General features: G+C 35.4%; 1 protein-coding gene across 2 annotated transcripts in view; it reads left to right on the top strand.

Moving 5' to 3' along the window:
• Nucleotides 1–18,640, top strand: part of plxna4 (plexin A4) — a 1,034,568-nt gene that overhangs the window by 484,555 nt on the left and 531,373 nt on the right. The gene's annotated exons all lie outside the window — the stretch shown is intronic.

Raw genomic sequence — 18,640 nt, 5'->3', positions numbered from 1 at the left:
CAGAAATCCGTGAACCAGCAAAAAATCTGCGATATATATTTAAATATGCTTACATATAAAATCCGCGATGGAGTGAAGCCGCGAAAGGCGAAGCGCGATATAGCGAGGGATCACTGTAACTAATGTTAAGGTATGCAGTAGTTGTCAGATACTCAATGTAATCGAACTGTAAATGATTTGTTCTCCTTAGGGGTAAAAGCCATTTACAGACCTGGCCTGGACCTTGATGTTGTAGTAGTATCTCCCTTACGACAGGGGTATGAACATTTTGTGCCTTGGAATTTTTTTTTTATTATTTACACCCATGTAATCTCTAAAATTAATTGTAAGTAACATCTTTATTTATTTGCAAAAATCTCAAAAAGTTATGAAGAGCTTATGTGGTAGATTTCCCATTTTATGCAGCGATGCCATCAGTCATTCCTTGATACAGTGATAGACTTCTTATTACAAACTGAATGCTCTCTTATGCATTGGTATCTTTACTCTGAGGATTCTGAAGGAGTGCTGCCTCTATGATATTGGCCATATGATATATGATATTTTTGCCTTAGTGATGGCCAGAACCCAGATGTTGACTCTGCACCAATACGTCAACTCTGCCTCTCTCATTCTTGTATGCAGTCATTGTTCCTGAGTAGCTCTATTAATGTGGTATCATCCAGAATATTGATGATTTGGTAGTTGCTATTTTTGACTTTATATTCATGGGGCTGAGATAAAAGTTTGGGGGACTGTGGCGTTTAAATCTTTGTTCATGTGGGTGTTTGCCTGTTTTACAATTGTTTTCCCATTAAAGTATCCAGTTTTAGATGGAGTTACAACTCAGACCTCTAACTCGATTAGATTAAAGGGAACAATTTTGATGAATATAGTGAGACAAACAATCGATAACATGTTAATAGCAGTCTCAAAATCCCAATGTCCAGGAACAATATATAGGGCCAGAATGTTGGTGTTCTCCACTGACCTGTTAAATGGGTTTAAAGCTGTCAGATACTTTGCTAGTCTTTCCAAGAAATTAGAAACTTTAGATGTTAGTGTCAGGGTTGCAATCATTCAGGGATGTCATTATGGTTGACCAAGGCAAAGTCAGTATGATGTTTTTTTAAAGTACGCTGGTAGACTATAAAGATAGTTTGAAGCCAACATTGTGTATGAATATAGGGATTAGCTTATCTACAGAGGTTTAGACCATTTAGGTAAAAACGTACTACTAGCACCAAATTTGTTTTCAAAGGATGTAGTTATTTTAGAATTTCTATGTACTTTTTATCCTGTCTTGTCGCAATTTGTTGTTTTATTTTATTTCTGTCTGTTAGTGGTTGTAAATGAGAAGGCATATTTCATCTGATCTTACTTTTATTCTATGTTAATTAGTATTGCCTAATTTTATTTTTATATTTTGTCTTTTTTCTCTTTCTTCATCCCGTAAAACACTCTGAGCTACATCATTTGTATGAAAATGTGCTATATAAATAAATATTGTTGTTGCTGTTTTCTTATGTAAACATGACTAAAAGTATTGAACTTTGAACTGTATCGGATGAAAACTCATCTTGTCCCACTGCCTTGCCCGTTTCTATCTTCATAAACGTGTTTAGCATGTCATGTTTTAGCTCAAAGGTGGAAGCCTTGATGGATTGCTCAACTAAGATTCACAGTGGGTGTACATTTTATTCAGAAAATCTAGTGGTAAATGTCGTGGTGATTTTATTGGCATTCCCACTAAAACTGATGATAGTCTACTAGCTTTGGTGCATTAGTAGTGAACTGGAAGCATCCAATTGTATTTCCTATTAGTCGTTGTATTTCTTTGCTGATAGACTTCCCCAGGTCATGCCAGGATTTTTTGTAAAGTTCACTGCCACCAGAACAAAAAAAAGTTTTTAAAATGTTGGCACAACCATCAATATAAATCTTATGTTTTTATTTTTGACATAAAAGATTCTTCGTAAAGTATTTCATATAAAATGTGACTGACTGTAGACTCACTCTATTCATTTTTCTCCATTTGGTCCATTAGTTATTGTTTAGCTGCATTTGACCAAAACCGCACAGTTATTTAGTAGGCTGTGTGCCATTTAGCTTTTATTTATAAATAAAAAAGAAGAACAGAGACAATTCTAAAAGTGCAAATGCATAGCCATTAGTTGCTATGAGTACTTTATGGAAGCTAAGTGAAAGCAAAATGTTAACAGATCTGACGATGGTAGTTTTCAGCATTTTAAATTATGATTTCAATTGGATTTATGTGATTTTACACATTATATCACATGGTTTTAAAAAAGTGCAATTAGCTTCCACATTATTTTGAAAACATTATTTAAAGGACTACTTAAAGAATTATTAAAATTAGTTCTTAGCATAATTAATATTATTACTACAATGGATTAGTGATGCAGGAGTTAGTCTAGAGTCCTAGGCCTAATTTTTATCTGTATGGTTTTTACCCTTCTTCCCGTATCTGTTTTGCTTTCTGTCTTTATAGTTCTTTTTCCTCCCATGTGTTAAAAGATGTTCAGATTAGGTTAAATGGAGCTGCCTGTTTTTTTAAATCAGAATAACCAGATTTGGAAAATGAATGCAGTTATGCAATATATACTGAATATATATTGAAGTGAAGCATTTTACCCCAGTTTCATGTGCTAACCAGTTTTCAGAACTGTTCTACACTAACAAAAAAGTTGTCAACCCAAATCTTTGCACTTCATCTTCCATATTACATATGTAAATACATTTCTAAAACAATAAAATCATATCAGTTTTTTTCCATTTTTAGTATACACAAGTTCAAATTATCAATCAGCCTTCCATTACAAGGTTGCAGTCAATGGAGCCTATCCTGGCCCAGCATGTGGAAGGAGTAAACTATCTTTATTTAGAAGACCAATGAATTGCCAAGCAAACTATAAGTCATTCCTTTAAATTATAAAACACATCACGGCTCACGGTGTATTCTTGTCACAAACTTAATCATTTAGATAAGCATCCATAAGGCCATGAGGGTGTGAACACAATCAGATAGAGTTCAAAAGTTTATATGGTGTGTGGATCTGTAAACATTTGATTCTTCTGCCTTCTTTCTTTTTTTTTCTATTCTATTATTCTGTGCCTTTGAGTAATTTGTCTACTCTAAAGTACAAAATCTACAAAGATTCTGGTGTATGATGAATCAGCAAGAAATCATTAGTAAAAAGAATAGATCTCATACATCATAATATTGTACATTGCATCTACAATATTAGCTTGTTACAGCAGTTATTTTTTGAGCTTGACATTTGTTTTGTCATTGTATTGATAAATACATCAGTAGAAGCTACATCAACTGGAAAAAAAATATTTAATTAATATCAGACCTTTATTTAAACTCAAAATAGAGTTACAGTGCAATCATGAAAACAACAAAAATCAAATAAAAAACAAAACAGAAGCTTAAAGCATTACAAATTACAGAGTAAATAATATTTATTTCAAATTATGCATATAAAATTTACACATAATACTAAAGAGCCCAGCTTTAAATGATCTTCAAGATTATTCCAAGTTAATTGTGCTGTAATAGTTAAAAGCAAACCTTTCAGGTTAAATTAGAACCTGCTGGAGTTGAAGCAAAATCCACGTATTGGAGTGAGTCTAAAAGGTCCTTTGGTGTACGTCACAGCACAAGCTATATATGGCGGCAAACAACCAATTAAGGCCTTATAAATAAACAGAATACAATATGTATCTCACCTGTCCAACTTTACCATACAGCATGCAATGATGTGCACCATCACTGTCACCAGTAATAAATCTAAGGACAGAATGATTGACTGAGTTCAGAGACTTAAGTATGCTAACTGAAGCATTCCTATGATCTACAACTGGGACGAATTGCAGAGAGTTGCTTTGAAACAGTAACATTTAAATAAAAAATAAAAAGAGACAATAATGATAAAAATCTAGTAATGTATTATTTTTATACTCATCATATGTTGAGCTGACTGTTTCAAAAAGCAATCAGTGGTCATACAATAACCATTTAGTATTTGTGAAACTTTTTATCTATTTTTTTATCAAATAAGTGACCGAATAAATACATAATCATCATTAACTAATAGTAGGCTTGTTTTACATGTGTCATCAGGAACATGGGCTCAAGAAGGTGACAGGGCTACTGTACTATGGAAGCTTGAATACCGTCCTGTCGTTCTCTCATATTAATTTGTGCTGGATCTCTACTTTGAATAGGTTGTTCCATATGATCCCACATTTGTTTTCTTGGACTATAATATTTTTAGAGCCATTTCCGGACTTTCCTAATCTTGTTTGACAAAATTTTGTTGTACTGACAAAACGAAAAGATTCCCTACATCACTATATGGCCACTAGCAGCCTACATGGCTGAGTTAAGGGATCCTCCTTTCATGGTGACTCAGCAGGAACTTGGGATTCATCCAGATCTTTAGTGTTCAGCATTTTAACTCCTTAATCCACTACAGCCAGACTTTTTCTGTTGACCGTTGTGGATTGTGGTCATGTTTTTGCCTTCCATACCTACATGATAAATTTATAATATGCCACTATGGACTACTTCATTGTGCTCAACTGTAAGTTATCACTATCATCATCCGTGAAGTGGCACAAGTCATGTCACCATCTACCAGGTGCTTTAGCCAAGTGCTTCTTTCAACCACATGATGCCACATGATGTCATTAAATAGAAGTGTTTTTGGTTGGTGAGACTTTCTTCAGGCACCTGATATGTATGAAAACACCAGTAGTTTATGTTCCTAGTATACTAATCCCAGGATATCTGGTCTTGCCACCTTGCTCAGTTTATATGGGCTTTATATATTAGACTAGCCATATCTTCTGTTCCTCTGTTCTGCTCATGCCCTTGAGTCCACTGTCAATACATGTGCTACCATCACTAATAATGTTGTCAATTACAACAGGTTTAAAGGGACTTTGTACCTAAAAATGCAGTTATGCAATGTAGAAAATATTTATCATAATAATACATTCAATTAACTAAAGCGTGATGTTTCCTGCTAATAAGTTTCTTTAAATATTGGGTGGATTGTCAAATCTAAATTGTATAAAGAATGATGGGCATAAGAATATGATAAACTGTCTAGGACTGATTCTAGGCTTGTTGTCAGTATTGTCAGGGTATCGCTCAACTTTAATAAGCACTGTACTGGTTCAAACAGATGGATACTGGTCATGAAAAATATTGAGAATGATTTTGTGGAAACATTCTTCTGCTGCCAATGAAGCTATCCTGCAATTCAGTAAAGGATTTATGAATTGTTTGGTTTAAGGTATTGTTTCAATGGCAGCTTTTAACATGATATTTGGCTTGTTTAGTGCTCCTTAGTGTACCTGTCTGCTTTAAACTTTGTTGTAAAACTCTTTATGTGACTTAATTAATTCCAAAATCAAACTATGCATTAATCTGAAATGCCCTTTCTATTGATATAATTACTCAGTACTAAATGTACAACAGTAAAATTAATCAAGCCAACTGCACAAACATCCATTAGAAATGAACTAAATGACATGGATAGAATGAATGGAAATCTAGAAAGCATTTAACATATATATTGTAGCTTTTTCTAATTAGATCTAAGTGTTTATGGAAGCCTATAAATGAATATTCTTGAACTCAGGAGCCATAACCTAGACTGTAAGTAAGCTTGTGATAGGAGTTAAAGGTTTAATGTGCACTGGGTGTCCACTTGCAGAAGGTCATGGGTACGAGCAAGGATCAACGGGATTAATGTCTAGAAACTGAATAATGATGGAACAATAAATAAAACCGTCTAGTCTATCATTATTGGAAAGTGTTCTACACATGAGTGGATTTAGTTGGATTTTTTTACCTGGCTTGGTGCCCAGAGTTGGAAAAAACATCTATGTCTCATCTAAGCAAGCAACATGATATGGCCTATAAAGCTCTACTTAATTGATTGGCCCTCAGTTTACCTTTGTAAGTAAAAGTCTTTGGAACAGTTATTAGACCTAAAGTAACATTAGACATCTTTTATGGGAGAACGAATCAGACACACTCTTGTTTGTGCTTCTTATTAGCTTTTACATCGTGGGACAAAAAAAAAAAAAACTGTTAACACATTTAATCCTTTTGAAGTGATCAGATTATTGGGGGGGGGGGGGCATTGGTGGTGGTGTTGAAGGGTGAAGGATCGAGTGACATTGTTTTTCTTAAATCCTAGGGTCGGACATATAATTTAAGTAAACACTGTTCAATATGTTTAATAACCACTATAAGTTATTTTCTGACACAGACAGCACAGCATTAAATATCCATCCATCCATTGCAAACCAGCTTAAACCAATTATTGGATCACAGTTAGCCAAAACCTGTCAAAGGCAGAATCAGGCACAAGACAAGAGCTATTGATACCACTATTCTTCGGTGTAGGTTTTGATACCTTATTTCTTTCTGCTGTTTATTATAATCAATATTTACGTTTAACATGCACACATAATATTCTTAAACATGCTTAATCCAAGATTGGACTGCAGTGTATTTTGGCAATATCAGGAATAAGGCAAGAACAAGTCCAGGGCAGTGCATCATTACATTCTGCATGCACAACCATATTCAGATTGGCCCAATTTAGAATAAATTTAGAATAAGTTCACATCTTTAGAAACTGATGTTTCCAGAGAAAACTTTTTACAGACCCAATTTGAATGGGCAAACTCTGCTTGGGACAATGGACTGCCTTGCCATAATGCGTATATATTAATACTAACTTAATGATTACAGAAATTTTCAGTTATGTTATCATTTAAGGAATTAGTCACAGGAAGGCTGTCTGTTATAAACAATTTAAGTAAGAAGTTCTCAGAGACTCCAAAGTTAACTTTAATATAAATTCATTATTCATTATCAAAATAGTCAGGCCTATCATAATTAACTTACATTTTTATACATGTTATACTAAAAAAGAGGGTACACGAATCAATTTATTCTTCACAAATTTTACACAGATCCTTGTCCCATTTTGCTTCCATTTGTATGGTAATTTTAGGACTGATATTTTGCCTAATTGCTCTGATCTCATTCTAAATAGATTCTTTAATTTTTTTGCAAGCTTGTAATAGATATTATTAACAAATTTTATTAATTAGTATGCAATATATGACACAATATCATATCTTCTAGAGACCCTAACACCTTTGAAGATTTCAAAATGTAACTTTCATTGTTTTAATAGTTGCTCATGCTGGGCACTATGGAACGAAACTTGGGTTCTATACTTTGTTTGGGGATTGAAAAGCAACCATCTTAGCCCTTTATGCCACTATGAGAAATCCACCGACTCAAGTGACAAATTAGAGTTTTGGCAGTGAGGGTTTTCCATGGCAGACTTATTGAGCTCAGTTACAGAATGATCATCCCGCTGATTTCAGTACATTTCAGGAGTATGTTCTAATGTCTCATCTCTACTTTCTAAACATATCTGAATTAATAATGCTGCAGGAGAAATGGATTTCACACCATCAAGAGCGTTAACATTGATATAGCTCGGCCTCACGCTAGCGTTAGGGGAAAGGTCAAAGGGTTTTGTGTAGCCCTGACTATACAAATCAAAGAGCTTCTGCACCCATTTCAGCACCTTGATTCTTATTGATTAAAACATAAATAGAAAAAATGAGTTAGATCACTGTTTTTATTTTCTGCAGGCAATGATAGGTGATTTGGCTGGGGCAATGGAGCTAAGGGAGCATCTGTCCTATTATTGAGTGCTCCACTTAATATAATATTGATTTTATATAACTGTTATTTAGTAATAAAGTGCATTTTTTCTTCCTTTCACACAAATTCACAAGTATGTATCAGACCACTGTTTCAAAATAACCCTATTATTCTCACATTAAGCATGACAAATGCCATTTATATACATACAAAATAATGGTTCTGCTAATTATAAGATCAGTATTTACTTAGTGCCATGAAAGGGAAACCCAAAAACCCAGCTGGCTCTCTAAAATTTAAATAAAAGATGAAATAAAGAGGTGAACATACAGTATCTGCATATTTTATCTATTTGGTTTTAAATTATGATTCCTAGAAAAATAATTGCTCTCTTTGTTTTTTTATAATTGGGAAATTATTTATTTTTGTTTGCTTTACAATGCTGAAGCAGAGGCTTAACATCTTTAGGAAAAAAAAAATAACTGAAGCATGATTGTGTAACATAAACAGCTAAAGGAGATGACCCCGCAGTCCTTCAAAGGCTTTTCTCATAGTTACTTAGAACTGCTGAAAATTCACACACCGCAATCAGTTCCAATCAGACAAGGCACACTTATCTACAGAAGCAGCATCAAGTTCCATTCCAATCCTTCAAAGAGATACAGTGATGACATTCAAAAACAGACACTCGACTCAAAAGCTAAGTAAACACCTTGATGTAGAAGTAAAAAGTTTGAAATTACTGTCCGGCAACAGACGATTGTCCTTTAAACTGAATATTTCAATGTTTTGTAATGTTAAAAAAAAGAAAAACGAATACCAGACTTGCTCTACATCATCCCCATTCTTATGAAACTAATACTGCTTTTTCTTCTTTGACCACTACTGAAATAGAAATACTGTTTGATAAGATAGTATAACAGTTTAATGATTTTGGTGCAAGAACGAAGATGCTAGATAATGGTCTGTTTTGAGCTGTTTTGGTATTATGTGAAAATGCATCTTTAATTATCTAGATGTGCATGATGTTGAATGGTTTGAAATATCACTTAGCTTTGGCAATTTTTTTTTGTCACTGTGCTATTCATTTGCAGGAAGAAATCACTTTTCATAAACTCAAACCCCAAAAACCCAATTAAGCAATTGTTTGCCCTTAGTACCAGTGAAATCAAAGCAAGTGGATTGGAATATTAGTAGGGTAACATTTAACGTAAAAAAGAGTTCAGTAAGAAGGTAGAGCACACCACTATATATAGTGTGCAGGCACTCCTTTATTTTGGTTGTGTTCAAGGCTTATCACCCCAAATCTGTAACCCAAAGTAGACAATCATCCTTATACAGTATATGCTCCATCAGTGCCATCCAATGTGCATCTCTCTTCTGAGATGGTTAAAGTCTTTTTTTTTAATTGATTTTATTACAATCAAATAGCATTCCATACAAATAACTCAAGTTTTACAAAAAAGGATTCGAAACAAAGCAACCCCCACCCCTCAGAAAGAGAGCTAGGCCAGCAGAGTAAAACTTTAAGATAGTAAAAATAAGTACTGGTAAATAGATAAATTAATAAATGAGTGAAGATAAATGGAGTAAAAGAGGGGAAAGAACCTGCTTCCTCAATTTAAATGCTTATTCTAAAATGTTATTGATTAGATCCTGCCAGGTTTTGAAAAAGTTTTGTACAGATCCTCGAAGTGTGAATTTGATTTTTTCCAGTTTTAAATAGTATATAACATCAGTTACCCACTGACTTAGAATGGGAGAGTTAGAATTCTTCCAGCTGAGCAAGATAAGTCTGCGTTCCAATAGTGTAGTGAAGGCAATTACAATTTGTTTGTCCTTCTCCACTTTAAGCCTATCTGGGAGTACACCAAACACAGCTGTTAGTGGATTAGGAGGGATTGTGACACCAAGGCTGTCTGAAAGGCACTTAAAGATTTTGTTCCAAAAGGATGTTAATTTGGTGCAGGCCCAAAACATGTGACACAGTGAGGCCAGAGGTTGATTGTAGCGTTCGCAGGTTGGATCTTACTCTGGAAACATTTTGGACAATTTTAAACGAGAAATGCGCTTGATATATAACTTTAAGTTGACTAATTGTATGCTTCGCACATATGGAGCTCAAGTGAATTCTGTGCATTGCTACCTTCCACTCCTTTTCTGAGATGTTGAGTGAGAGATCCTTTTCCCACTGTACTCTTGGATCTTTGAAAGGGAGGGACTGTAAAATAGTTTTATATATTACGGAAATGCTGTCTGAGTCCTCAAGACTGATCAATATTTTTTCCAGAGTAGAGGTAGGTGGGAGGTGAGGTAAATTGGGTAGGTTTTGTTTAACAAAGTTTCTAATTTGAAGGCAGTGAATGAAATGTGTTGCTGGAAAGTTAAATTTGGAGGGTAATTGTTCGTAGGATGTAAAGACGTTGTCATTTAAATTTCAGCAGTAATAACACTACTGAGGAAGATGAACATTAAATTATTGAAGGTGTTCAATAATGATCAGAAGTGCCTCCTTCCATTTGGTTATGATAAATGAATTCCACACCAAGCCACTGTAGCACAAGTAATTATTATTATTATTACTATTATTATTACTGTATATTTGGCTGGCACCATTTTCCAGGGTGTTTTTTCACAATCAAATGATATTAAACTTGCTGACACGATTTATTTTGTTTTAATTTTAGCTCATGTAGGTAAAATGACATTCTAAGTGTCAGAAGAAGGACTTGAACCACTATCCATAGGGTCTACAGGACAGGACATTAGCCAGTGCACCATACTTAACCTAGAGCAGTCAACTGGCCATTGATGCCAACTGGTGTGTACCTCTCTCTTAAGGTGATGCAGTTAGCAGGCAGGCTAGTAAACATGAAATGATTTTGTTGTTTTATCTAAGAAGACTGTGCATAGCATGGAAATGCTGCTGTGAGGCCTTTTGCCACACAGAACCAGTGTCCAGTGTTTCAATTCCATGTGTGGTCATTGCCTGTGCAGAGTTTCCATATTACCCCTTTGTCTTGGTCGATCCACAAGCTACTTCTATTTTCGTCCTGCATTTGTATTGGATTGATCAGTAAATCTCAGTTTGCACAGCTTGATTGTGAATGTGGAATGAAGCATGAGTGGACCCAGCAATTGGATGATTCCCTGGACAGTGTTGTCTTCTGGCTTATGCTCAATGCTGCTGGGATAGGTTCTAACATCCCACCATACTCATAAATTGTAATAAGAGTTTAAGAATGCATTTACAGTATATATCTTTATTATCTTAAAACATTAATTGATGTGAAATAATATGCTGAATTTTTTTCCACACTATAAGGGTATTCCAGAACAGAAAAGAAGTAAAACAAGTTGACAAAGGATTGACATCTTAAGTACCTAACTGCCCTGTAAAATACTAAAGAATTCTGGACTGTATGATTATAATTTTTTGTATGTGCATTTTCTGAAATTGCTTAATCTGTTACAAGATCATGACATGATAGAGCCCATGACAACATCACTGAGTGCAAGGCCAGCATCAGAATTTGTACATCACAGAGCTCACTTATAATTACAGACAAAAACTCATTCTTGGATCATTTAGAGTCTCCATTAAGGTAGATATGCACATCCTTGGGTTGTGGGATGGCACTTCGGTATAAGGAGTAAAACATATGTACATTAGTAGAACTTGAAAAGTCATGCAAATAATTACTAATTCATAATTTGTATAAACTGAGATTAGATATTCATCGTTTTTCATTTATAATGTTAATTGTTGTATTATATGTTCATGATCAGTAAGTGACTTCTCAGCAGTTGTTATAGAGTTGAACTGAATCATGGTCTGTCAGAGGCTACACTCACAAGACATACAGTGACTTTCACATCTTTGAGATGTGTTGAGGAAACTCGAGTTTGTGCTGGAAATCTATGGATCACAAGGAGAACTTGCAAACCCTGCTGAAGCAATGACTGATTTGGGATTTGATCCCATTCCCCTGAAGGTACATACCACCTGATTGTCATGTTAGTATGTTAAAATAGACCTGGAATTTCATTTACAGTAGGCCTTTATGTGCTGCGCACACTTACAAACATGATATCTAAGCAAAACTGTCAACTGTCAGACAAAACTGAAACCGATGGAAGGTGATTAGAAGGAGAAGATATGTGTTTTTTGTTGCTGATCTTAAATAATTCTATGTTCATGATTATATCAGGTGACTGTTACAGTGTGTCCTACCACCTACTTTTTTTGTTATCACACTATGGTATTATAAGAGTCTTGGTAACAATTTATTGGTTAGGAAGATCTAGAAAGCTAAAATTTTGGAAAACAAACTGGTCTTCAAATATTTGGAGAAAGTGAAGTAAATAAGTATAGCAATGAAGTTGTCATTCTAGTTTTCTGACTTACTAAAATTCTTACAGGGAAAAGAGAGCTTTTGGAGACTAAATGTATCTGGACTGAGAATGTTAGGAAAATCATTGTAGTAATGCAAATTAATAATCATAAAAATTATATTCTTAATCCTGAGGCTTCAATGTGGGCTGACAATTTATAGTCTCTCGAGTGAATGCTTCTTTTCTTCTTGGCTTGTAATTAAATGCTATACAGTTTTACATCCTCTTTTATTCTTTATTGGCTTTTTGTTTTTTATTGCATTTGCATAATCTGCAGTAGTTTGCAGGACAGTAATTTGTGACTGCTAGCACATCACAAATGCTAAAAGACAATATCCTTTGAATGTTCTGAGTCTCATCTTATTAATTGCTCATAATATCATGCAGTAGCTTGATAAAAGCATTATGTGTTATTGTAACAAGAGCTCAGCGTAAGCCTGTTACACAAGAGAGAGAGAATATCATGAACCTGGCCGGTAAGCCTAACGTGCAAACCATTCTGTTTGTGCGCTTTTTTTGGAGAGAATGCCAGCAGAATCCAGAGGACAAGCAATGCATGTCATCACACATAACTTATATGTTTGCTCATGGTCAATACATTCTGGTCATCGTGATTTCAGTGCTGTTGCACCACGCCAGTCATTGTCATACTCGGAACAAATGCCTGATGCCTGAAGATGCCTAAAGAACCCTACATGGGTTCTTTAATTAGACAACTGGTTGAGTAAGAAAGTGAATTACACAGTGCAAGAGTTAATGATAAGCAAAACGATTTGCATGATTTTGAATTTGCTGCAAACTCACTGTTTCATTTTGCTGAAAAAAAATGTGAAACAAATGACATTTCACTACCTTTGTCTTGCAGAATTGATACCATTGACATAAGAAGAAAGCTCTTTATTTCCTATCTGGAAGCGTTTTCATGCATTAATTCCACACTTTTTTTAAGAGATACCCACCTTGATAATCTCGATGCTGATCTTGGTGATCACAATTGTAAAGATGCATCGAAGGCAGAAATGAATCTCAAAGCGCCACAGCACATTATGAGTGTGGCTCTTCATTTGCAGGAATCAAGATACAGAAAAGGGTAGTTGCTAGGTAACACCAGAGGAGTGGGGGAGATGACGTCAGGTAGGTAAGCGGCCTTCTGCGAAAATTATATGCAAATCAAAATTTGCATGTTTCACTCCTCACTAGCGAAGACTAAAGTCAAGCTCAAACGGGTCTTCTTTTCTTTGCTAATTCTGCCATGTCCATTTCTATGACTGTGGTTTTGCTAGTGTTTAGGAAAGGACAGTGTGAATCTCGTTCTCCTATCCATGTGTATCTTTAATTAGATTTTTTAAAATTTTGTCTTAAACTTAACTTGTCAACATTCAGAAAAATTCTGTTTTTACTTATATAGCACACTTCCATTTCCAAGCCCAGAGTTTTGCATTCATTACTATCCATATATTCGTCCAATTTCTTATCACCTTATTCCCAATAAACAGTCACACAGGACTGGAGTCTGTCCTAGCAGCATTGGTTACAAGGCAGGAAAAGTTTTAAATGAGGCACCAGGTCCATAGATAAACTGAATAGCTGAGGTTGAAAGCATGTGGTGGAACTAACTTCTACATAAGAAGGGTAATGTGTCTATGGGGTAAATTTGATTTGTTTTTGCTGCTACTCACATCCATCATTAAACAGTTTCTACTGAGTTGTATTTAATAGAGAAATAATGGTTGCTTAAAAGACCATCACTTTTCTATATCCAAAAATGTTATTCTTAGTGGTTTATTAGTAATACTCTCACAGTATCCTATTTTAAAAGCTCTTAGTGAATTCTAGCCTTTCATTTCAGCATGCAATCTATTCTCATCCATGAAAATCAAAGCTTTCACCATTAAGATAAACTTCTCCACAAAAAGAAAGATGGCAGAGAAGGAGTTGCAAAAAACAAAATGCCATATTCTTATTGAGCGATCAGAGAAGAATTGTGTCAATTCTTTCTAAGCAGCTGCTGTTAGATTGTCTTCGTCTTTCACATACTATACATGACAGCGCAATGTTGCTGCTTAGATTCAATTCAGCCGAGGAAGCTGATGTGATAGAATACTTATTCTCCCACACATGAAAGATACAAAGCCATTTAAAAAGGTTGGGAGCAATACATTTGGGGGCTGATAATGGATTCGGCAGATGTGTTTTTATGTGGAAGTGTCTGAGAAAATCAACTGGATGACGGATCTGAATTAATAGGCTGTTGAGTTTCCTAGTTTGGAGTAAAAAAAAAAATGCCTGTAGATTTAGCGACAGACATTGGTGGTACTGGAAATTGGTGAATGCCTTTTTGACATCTTCACTTGTAAATAATGGACATGAATACATACTAGATATTAATAGATGTTGTATCAAACGTATTTTTCAATCTTTCCACTGCATTTAAAATAGAAATCAATAAACAAAATATATTGTAAAACTGCTTCCCCTGAACACAAAAAGCATTTCCACGGAGGGCTTTTCAAAGACACATAGGCATAATAGTTAATAAATTAACATACACACAAAAAAATATTAGTAAAAATTCAGAAAAATAACATGGCATTTACAAGAAGATTGTCCATATACTGTATATGAGATAAATCCTGCTTTTGTCCGAATGAACAGAAACTCATAGGCACTTTCTGGGATCTCAATCTACCAGGCTTTGCATCCAAAAAAACACAGAGTGCTTCTGCAGGTAAGGAGTGTTTCTTACAAAGTCAAATACGGTAGTGTTATAAATGTACTAAGAAGTAAGTAAAAGCAAATTTCTTTGTAGCCACAGATTTCAGCCCATTGGGAATTTACTTTCATCACATTTGAATGCTTCCTTTAACAGTTATGCACTTACAGAGCCTATTGCTTTTAGAAATGCTGTCACTTGAATAGGTGAAAAGTTTAAGTGGATTTACAGGTAGGGCATGTGCACAGTATTTGTCATTTGTAATGAACCATTTGCAAGAGAAATCAATGAAATTCATCACAATGCACAACATAACAGTAACTTAGTCCTCATTATGTTTTTAATTAAAGAAGACTTTAATTTAAACAAAACAAGTAATATCCACAGGAATGTACCCCGCTTGCAGCAGCCAATGTTCTCATGAAAAAGTATTGACTCTCTACCTCCCCATAGCATTGATTTTTAGTTCCCTCTTTCACCTTTTCCCAAGCTACCTTCCATTGATAGAGATCTATAAAGTAAATAAAAGCACAACCCGAGCAGCATGTCCTTGAAGGATTTCAGTGCTGCCACGAGAACTGGAAAAGCTTTTAAAAAAGCAGCGCATTGTGGAATATAGCATTCAGAACTATAGATTCAGCTGTCACGGGTTCGCCATTTCAAATGAAGAAAAGAGTACAGGTTTTGTAAAGTTTTGGGCTGCAGACTTTGCTAATGCACTGAAGGAAAAAAAAGAAAACATAAGTCTATTGAAATCTTTATACATGTCTATCATAGGTTCTTGAGGTGGTATTGATTTCCTTGCTAAAATAGAATAATATAATATATGGGACAGAAATATAATATTAAAGTTGTATAGAAAAATCTTTGTCTGTCTGTCTGTCTGCAAAAAAGCCTTTCTAATTAAGTTATGTCAAGCTGTTTAACTTTTTGGTCCTCTTTTGGTCAACCACTGAACCCACTTCAGAGGCTATCCTGGCACAACTAGATGCAAGACTAGAGCCAACCATGGATGGAACAACAGTCTATCACATGGGTCACTGACACTCATACACATTCACACAAAGAAACACACACTCATACCCAGTCTATTTCTTTAGAGTACTCACAGAAAAACCCACGCAGGCTTAGGGAGTACAGGCCAACTCTGCAGAAAGCGCAGTGCTGTAACTCTGCCACCCCTGCAAAAGAAGAAGCCAACTTACATATTATTTGAATGCATAATAAACAAGTAAATCTGTCATGTAATCTCAGAAATTTGGATGGTAATAGTGGCTTACTACAGTAAATTGAGGTTTTCAGAATCAGAATATCTTTATTGTCATTGTAACAAATACAACGAAATTAGGTGCAGTCCCTGCGTTGTCAAAATATAAATAAATAAGGAACACAGGTGGAGAAGTGTGACAGGAGTAGTTTGTGACAGACGGGTATCAGCAAGAGTGAAAGGGAAGGTCTACAGGACAGTAGTGAGACCAGCTATGTTATATGGGCTGGAGACGGTGGCACTGACCAGAAAGCAGGAGACAGAGCTGGAGGTAGCAGAGTTAAAGATGCTAAGATTTGCACTGGGTGTGACGAGGATGGACAGGATTAGAAATGAGTACATTAGAGGGTCAGCTCAAGTTGGACGGTTGGGAGACAAAGTCAGAGAGGCGAGATTGCGTTGGTTTGGACATGTGCAGCGGAGAGATGTTCGGTACATTGGGAGAAGGATGTTAAGGATGGAGCTGCAAGGCAAGAGGAAAAGAGGAAGGCCTAAGCAAAGGTTTATGGATGTGGTGAGAGAGGACATGCAGGTGATGAGTGTGACAGAAGACAGGATGATATGGAAAAAGATGATCCGCTGTGAATACCCCTAACAGGAGTAGCTGAAAGAAGAAGATATAATTCATTACAGATATTGTGAAAATTTGTCTCTCTTCCCTTCAAAGACTGACTTTGTTACTTTCACTTTAAAGGATAAATATTCAAAATGCACAGACCCTTTAATGAAAGAGTCAAACAGCAAGTGTAAATTTGAACAGTAAGGAAATGTTGTGCATGTAATCATACTTACTAAGCAAGCTTACAGTAAATAACTAGTCATAGGTTGCAAACTTTCACTTGACTGTCCCTCTCATTTCTCATGTGTTAAAGTACTAATCCATTTAAATTATTATTCCATACAATAGATATCTTATGATTTCTAAGTGAGGCTTGTGTAATTCTTTCACACTCATACAGTATGTCACTATGGAGACACACAAGAGTCAACTTTATTGATGCAACCCCAAGGGGATTTTGCAAGCGGTAATATCAGTCCAGTGTTAAAGCCATGTCTTCCAGGCAGTGACAGCTTGTTATAATTTCTAACACTCACATACTCTTTTCCCTTTTATGCCGGTGCGAGGCAGCATCTTACGTATTTTAGGATTACTAAACTTACATTACTTAAGTAGATGAGGCTTGTAGGGATAGGTTAGTACGCACAAATAAAGACCCCCTCACTAGAAATGTTTTAGACATCTAGTGACATCTCCCACTAAATGTGTGGGAGTCCATTAGGTGAAACCTGGGCTTTATTACACAGCTTGCCTCAGTATGCTCTCGATTCACCATGAAGGACAATTTATACTACTTAGCGTGTTGTCAGTAAGACCCCAAACAGGATAAGGCATACAGAAAAATCAAGCAAATATAATTGAATATAATTTAAACCAGATATTATTTATTTAATACTGAATACATATGGTGTGGCATGCTTTTTATACATATGCTCCTAGACAGTATTAAAATTTGACTTTAAGTTTAACTCATCTTGATATATTATTTAATATTTATTATTAAACTATTATTTATTATTATTTAGCAGGACTCAGAAATTTTTAAGCACATAACGACTTTGCAGAATTAGCCCAATTTACAAAAAATATCTTTTATGTGATGGGAATTGAGGGTGGCACGGTGGCGCAGTGGGTAGCGCTGCTGCCTTGCAGTTGGGAGACCTGGGGACCTGGGTTCGCTTCCTGGGTCCTCCCTGCGTGGAGTTTGCATGTTCTCCCCGTGTCTGCGTGGGTTTCTTCTGGGCACTCTGGTTTCCTCCCACAGACCAAAGACATACAGGTTAGGTGGATTGGCAATTCTAAATTGGCCCTAGTGTGTGCTTGGTGTGTGTTTGTGTGTGTCCTGCGGTGGGTTGGCACCCTGCCCGGGATTGGTTCCTGCCTTGTGCCCTGTGTTGGCTGGGATTGCTCCAGCAGACCCCCGTGACCCTGTGTTCGGATTCAGCAGGTTGGAAAATGGATGGATGGATGGATGGATGGGAATTGAAACAGTTACACCAAGGTATAGTTTCAATATAAAACATGAAAAGACTTTCTGTATTTCATTGATTTTACAATTTCATAATGTTGTATTTCCTGTCTTCCCATATAAATCAAATTCATGTCATAAACAAAAGATTTTCAAATAAATCTTCTTCAAGTGCTACATAAATTTTCCAATTTAAGTTAGTAGCACTGTGATTCCATGATAATCTTAAGAATCATCAAGGTTATATGAATAAAAATCTTTTGATTTTAAGTGTTTTGTATATTATAATTCTTTTCAGACTTTTTACTTTTATATTGAATTTATAATACAGATTTTTCCTCCAGCAATAGTTCTGCAAATTTAGAATAATGCAAACATTTAACAATGGGGCTCATTATATTTCAAATGAGGAAATAGCTATCCTACAGCAAATAACGGAAAGGACCTGTTTGTTACAAGCAATGTTTGGCTTCCATCACTTTTTATAAAAGCATTCTATAATTTGAAGTGGATGGAGTACTTTG

This window comes from Erpetoichthys calabaricus, chromosome 1, assembly GCF_900747795.2.
Source record: "Erpetoichthys calabaricus chromosome 1, fErpCal1.3, whole genome shotgun sequence".
In the NCBI taxonomy this organism is placed as follows: Eukaryota; Metazoa; Chordata; class Cladistia; order Polypteriformes; family Polypteridae; genus Erpetoichthys; species Erpetoichthys calabaricus.
The sequence above is the reverse complement of the archived record's forward strand: the minus strand, read 5'-3'. Positions and strand labels throughout refer to the sequence as shown.